We start from the raw sequence: 6,969 nt of genomic DNA on the forward strand, positions 1-6,969 counted from the left end.
TAAATGACATGGCTTGTGATATGGCGTTGAGGGCATACTATTCAAATCCATAGACTATATAAAATTGGAAGGAATATAGAATATACCACATAAGAGCCCCTATTTAAAAATTTTAGTGACCTTAAATTTGGGATTAAATTTAACAAGATGAAAATTAGCATAGTATCAATACCAATAATAACAAGCTATTATGAAGTTAGACAAGTTGATATTAAAGATAATATAGCAAAACAAAACAAAAAGGCAAGAATAGTCAGGAAAAACACTCAAAAAGAAAAAATTTCAAGAGGAACTAGCCCTATCAGACACTAAAACATAATACATACAAGTCCTCAATAATTAAAACTTCGTGGTACTGGTGCATGAATAGACAAATAGACCAGTGGAGTACGGTAGAATGACCAGAGTTAGATCTAATTACTTATGCAACTGAGTATATGAAGATGACATTTCAAAACACAGGGCTAAAGATAGACTTTTTAATAATGGTGCTGGGACAACTAGTTAAGTCACCTGGAAAAAGATAAAATTAGATCCATACTTCAAACCATACACAAAAATAAACTCCAAATGGATTAAGAATCTAGGTATACATTTTAAAACCATACAAATACCCGAAGAAAACATGAGTGGGCAGGGTGGGGTGTCTCACATCTGTAATCCCAGCAATTTGGGAAACAAGGGGGGAAGATCATTTGTGGCCAGGAGTTTGAGACAAACTCCTAGACATCAAAGGGAGCCTCCATCTCTACAAAAATAAGAAAGAAAGAAAGAAAAATAAAAAAGAAAATAATTATTAGGACACAGTGGTGCTTGCCCCTGAGCTATTTGGAGGCTGAGATAGGAGGATCACTTGAGCCCAGGAATTCGAGACTTTAGTGAGCTGTGATCACACCACTGCCCTCCAGCCTGAGTGATAAAGCAAGACCCTGTCTCTAAAAATAAAAAAATAAAAAGTAAGAAGAAAACATGGGTGAATTCATCTCTAAACTTGGCATAATGAAAGATTTCTAATTATGATTCAAAATCCAAAGGCAATCAGAAAATGATAAATTTGGCTATCTTAAAATTTTTAAAAACTTGCCTGACCAAAAGGACACCATAAAGAAAGTAACTGGCAAACTGGAAAAAATACTGATGATATATAAAGCAGGCAAAAGGTTAATAAATTTAATATATGACAAATCTTAAAATTGAGGAACAGTAGCTAAAGTAGTGCCTACTGGGATATGAATAGCATTAAATACTTATATTAGAAAGGAAGAAAAGTCTGCAATCAATAACATACATTTCCAACTTAGGAACTAGCAAAAGAAGAGAAAAATAAACCCAAAGTAAGAAGAATGAAGGAAATAATAAAGATTAAAGCAGAAATGAATGAGATTGTAAACAAACAGTGGAGAGTCCGTGAAACAAAAAGTGGTCCTTTAATTAAAAAAAAATAACTAAAACTGGCAGCCTAGGCAACACAGGGAGGCTCTGTCTCTAGAAAAAAAATTAAAAATTGGCAGGGTGAAGTGGCAGGCACCTGTAGGCCCAGCTATTTGGAAAGCTGAGGTGGAAGGACCTCTGAGTCCAGGAGGTTGAGGCTGCAGTGAGCTGTGATTGTGCCACTGCACTCCAGCCTGGGTGACAGAGTGAGACATTGATTTAAAAAATTTTTTCAAATTAGTAAAATTGATACATTTCCAGCAAGACTGACAAAAAAAAAAAAAAAAAAGGAGGGAACAAAATACTAACATCAGATTTAAGGAGGGAATACCAGTGCAAACCACACAAATAATAAAAGGATAAGGCTTGGCAAGATGGCGATGGGACAAGTCGGATTGTGAAGATCTCCACAGGGAGTAGGTCCTAAGGGCAGTTCCATGTGCCCCACGGCTGCCGCCGACATGGGGAGAAATGGCTGCTACGACCAGTCCCACACAGCAAACTGCCTCCATCTCACTGTGGCCTTCACAGGGGATTGTTGCTGTGGTGGTTGCTGGATGCTGAACAATTGCTGTCAATGCAGCTCTCGGCTCCAGCCCTGGGGCATTCCCAGCTCCCTCCTCCACCCCAGGCCACCCAAGGCACACCAGCTGTGGCACCCAGCTGCCTTGCTGATTCCCAGTGCCTAATGCTGGACACACATCTTTGTTGCCCATCATCAGAGCTGATCAGCTGGGGAACACAACAAGTGGAGAGAAAGGATCTGCAAAAGAGAGGTCATCCACCGCAGTCATTTTCCAGGCAGAGATTCGCATTTCCCCACCCATCTCTGCACAGCTCCACCTTGTTTTCTAAGGTAAACTTGCCAAAACAGGAGACAGAAGCCCCTCCCCTATGCTGAATCAGAAACTGACAACTCAGTGCTGTGTGGCAGACCTGTCACACTGCAAGCCAAGGGGACTGACCCTAATAATGAATAACCCTGTTTGACTGCAATGAGAGCAAAGGGGGGGGGGGCTAGAGATCAGGGCTGAAGAAACATTAGACACTCAGGAAAGACCCCAGAGCTAGTCTAGTTTCTTGTTTTGATTTTATACTTTATTGTTTTGACTGTTGGTTTTGTTCAGTTTTGTTTGCTTTGTAATTTAGACTAGCTTTGTATTGGGGAAGAACACATCAAAAGGCATGATTTTATTGGACTGTTATTGTGTGATTACTAATATGCTTTAGGGAATTTTCTTTGCCTGTTTTTACTCTTTTCTGACCTTGTGTCTTTTCATTCATTAGTTGTTATGTATGTCTGTTTTCCCCCTTACTCTTCTCTCTCTCTGATTTCCTCTTGACCCCCCCTTCTCCCAATATTTTCCTTTTTCTTACCTCCTTTTGTTCCAGGGAGCAAATCTAAACCCCGCTGCATGGACAGATTGTAAGGCAGTGGGAAGTGGGTTCCATGGTGCCCATACATCTGTTGGTAGATACTGGGATCTGCAATAGATTCTGAATCACACCTTCCCCCTCAATTAAATCTCAAAACTTCAAAGAGTACATCCCCAACCCACAGTCCAAACTCAAGAGTGAACAAAGCCAGAAGATCCTCATAAGGAAGAACAGAAGACTGAACAAAAAGAAGTAAAACAACCCCACCTTTCCTGAAAAATTGAATTAAAGAAGGGGAGAGAAAGGGGAATAGAAAAATCTACACAAATGAAGAAAAACCAAAAGAAGAATATGGGTCACTTACAGACCCCTGGGAGGGCAGGTACTGAGAAAACAGATTTCAGAATGCAATCAATGAAGAGCCCCCAGAATGACTGGTCTTGAACTACAATCCAGATATCAGACATTAATAGAGAGATTAAAAAGAATTGAGGAGAGACAAGAGGAAACTAGGAAGGAGTTGATAACTGAGGCAACAGTACTAAAGAATACTGTGAATGAAATAAATAACAAACTGATAAACACGGAAAGCAGAATTAGCCAAGCAGAAGAAAAGTCTCAGAGATTGAGGACCAAAATATAGAACTAACCCAAACTGTCAAAAACATAGAAAAGAAGCTTAAAACGACAGAACAAAACCTTCAAGAGATGAGCGATTACTTCAAGAGGCCAAAAGTAATTGGACTTCCTGAGGCAGAAAGACAGACAGAGATCACCCAGGAACAAACATTCCATGAAATTACTCAAGAAAACTTCCCTCATATCATCAGGGATGTGAAAATTCAAACAAGAGATTCAGAGAATACCAACAAGACAACAAATGAGAAGACCAACTCCCAGACACATAATAATTCACCTAAACAAAATAGGTATAAAAGAAAACATCCTAAAGGTAGCAAGAGAAAAAGGTCAGATTACCTACCATGAAAGACAAATAAGAATAGCAGCAAATTTATCTACAGAAACCCTGCAGGCTAGGAGAGCTTGGAGCTTTATCTTCAAAGATCTAAAAGATAAACAATTTCAACCAAGAATAACCTACCCAGCCAAGCAAAGCTTCATCAGTGAGGGAGAATTAAAATCTTTCCCAGATATCCAATCCCTAAGAACTTATGCTGCCACCAGATCACCTCTACAAGAAACACTTAAGAAAGTATTAAACACAGAAGAAAAGGAAAAAAGCACAACAATGTTCTTCACAAGACTACAGGAAAAAGATTAAAAACACACATGAACCAACTCAAAAATCAAAAGAAAGACAACACACAAACAGGAACAACAACAACTCTATAAGAATCTCATGACAGGGATAACATTTCAGCAATTAGCCTGAATGTGAGTGGACTAAATGTACCACAAAAAGACATAGAATGTCAAAATGGATAAAATATCACCAGGCAACAATATAATGCCTCCAAGAGACTCATCTCACTAGAAAGGACATTCACAGGCTCAAAGTAAGAGGATGGGAAGCAAAATTTCAGGTGAACAGAACACAAAAGAAAGGAGGAGTCACGATCTTAATCTCAGACAAAATAACCTTTAAGCTATCAAAAATTTAAAAAGATACAGAAGGTCCCTACATAATGATAAACAGTTCAATTCATCAATAAGAAATATCCTAAACATATACACACCCAACAAAGGAGTGCCAACATTCATAAAGCAGCTTCTAAGTAAACTCAAAAAACAAAATACCCCACTCACAACCCTAGACAGATCATCAGGACCAAAAAGCAGCAACAATCCAGAACCTAAATGTGACTCTTTACCAAATGGATTTAATTGATACCTACAGAACACTCCACCCAACTACCATAGAATATACATTCTACTTATCACCACATGGAACATACTCTAAGATCGACCACATACTTGGCCGTAAAACAAACATAAACAAATTTCAAAAGATTGAAATTTTGCCATGCACCTTCTCGGACAACTGTGGAATAAAAATAAACATCAACACCAACAAGGTTCCCCCAAACCCACAAAGACATGGACACTAAACAGCATGATGCTAAACAACTCCTGGATCAATGATGAAATCAAAACAGAGATTAAAAGATATCTGGAAACAAATGAAAATGAAGAAACATCTTACCAAAATCTCTGGGACACCATGAAAACTGTAGTAAGAGGGGAATTAATATCTCTACAAATGCACATGAAGAAAATGGAAGGATCACAAATTAATAGCCTAACAAGTCACCTTAGGAAACTGGAAAAGCAAGACCACCAAAACCCTAACTTCAGCAGAAGAATCCAAAATCACCAAAATAAAAACCCAAATCTGGGACATAGAAGACAAAAAGATAATACAAAAAATCAACAAAACAAAAAGCTGTTTCTTTGAAAGGATAAACAAGATTGATGGTTCCCTAGCTAGGCTGACCAAGAAAAGGAGAGAAAAGGCCCAAATAAACACAATCAGAAACACAAAAGATAAAGTCACATCTGTCTCTGAAGAAAAACAAAAGATCACTAGAAAACACTATGTACACTTGTATGGAAACAAACTTGAAAACCTTAAGGAAATGGAGGACTTTCTGACATCACACAACCTGCCTAGTTTGAAACAAGAAGAAATCAAGACCATAAATAGACCAATAACAGTCAAAGAAGTTGACTATGTTGTAAGAAAACTACTTATAAAAAAAGCCCTGGACCAGAAGGCTTTCCAGCAGAACCCTATAAGACATTTAAGGAGGAGTTGATATCAATCCTACTGAAAGTATTCCAGGCAATTGAGAAAGATGTAACTCTCCTCAAATCATTTTATGAAGCCAACATCACATTAATACCCAAGCCAGGTAAACACCCAACAGAGAAAGAGAACTGCAGGCCAATATCTTTGATGAACGTAGATGTTAAAATTCTCAACAAGATCCTAGCAAACCAGATTCACCAACAAATCTCAAAAATCATCCATCATGAACAAGTAGGCTTCATCCTTGGGATGCAAGCCTGGCTCAACAGTTGCAAGACCATAAATGTAATTAAATACATCAACAGACGTCAAAGCAAAACCCACATGATTATATCATTAGATGCAGAAAAAGCTTTTAATAAAATTCAGCACCCTTTCTTGATAAAAACCCTCAAACATCTAGGCATACGTGGAACATACCTCAAAATAGTAAAAGCCATCTACAAGAAATCCACAGCCAGCATATTCCTAAACAAAGATTGGAACCATTTCCCCTGAAAACTGGAACAAGACAAGGATGCCCACTCTCACCCCTCCTGTTCAATATAGTATTGGAAGTCCTGGCTAGAACAATCAGAAAAGAGAAGGCGATCAGAGGTATCCAAATAGGAAAAGAGGAAGTCAAGTTATCTCTCTTTGCAGATGACATTATTGTGTACCTTGAAAACCCATGAGAATCTGTCAAAAGTCTCCTTGCACTGATAAAGGACTTTGGCAAATTCTCAGGGTATAAAATGAATATGCAAAAGACAATCACATTTCTTTACACCAATAATAAACAAACAGAAACCCAAATAATAAGCATAATCTCATTGACAATAGCCACAAAAAAATGAAATACCTTGGCATCTTCCTAACCAGAGACTTGAAAGACCTTTACAATGAAAACTACAAAACACTGCTCAAAGAAATCAATGATGTCACAAACAAGTGAAAAAGTATCCCATGCCCATGGATTGGAAGAATCAACATTGTGAAGATGTCCATCTTACCTAAGGCAATCTACAGATTTAACGCAATACCTATCAAATTACCAGCAACATTCTTCTCAGACCTAGAATCAACAATACAGGAATTCATATGGAAACACAAATGACCAAGAATAGCCAGAACAATCCTCAGCAAAAAAAAAAACCAACAAAGCACATAGTATCACACTACCAGACTTAAACTATACTAAGCTACAGTAATCAAAACCGTTTGGTACTGGTATAAGAACAGGCGTGTAGACCAATGGAATAGGATTGAGATTCCAGAAGCAAAACCTCAATTTCTCAACAAACTCATCTTTGACAAAGCCTCCACCTCCCACCACTGGGGAGAAGAGAACCTATTCAGTAAATGGTGCTGGAAAACTGGCTAACCATATGCAAAAGATTCAAACAAGACCG

This window comes from Carlito syrichta, unplaced genomic scaffold, assembly GCF_000164805.1.
Source record: "Carlito syrichta isolate Samal-C Ts95f unplaced genomic scaffold, Tarsius_syrichta-2.0.1 Scaffold303785, whole genome shotgun sequence".
Lineage (NCBI taxonomy): Eukaryota > Metazoa > Chordata > Mammalia > Primates > Tarsiidae > Carlito > Carlito syrichta.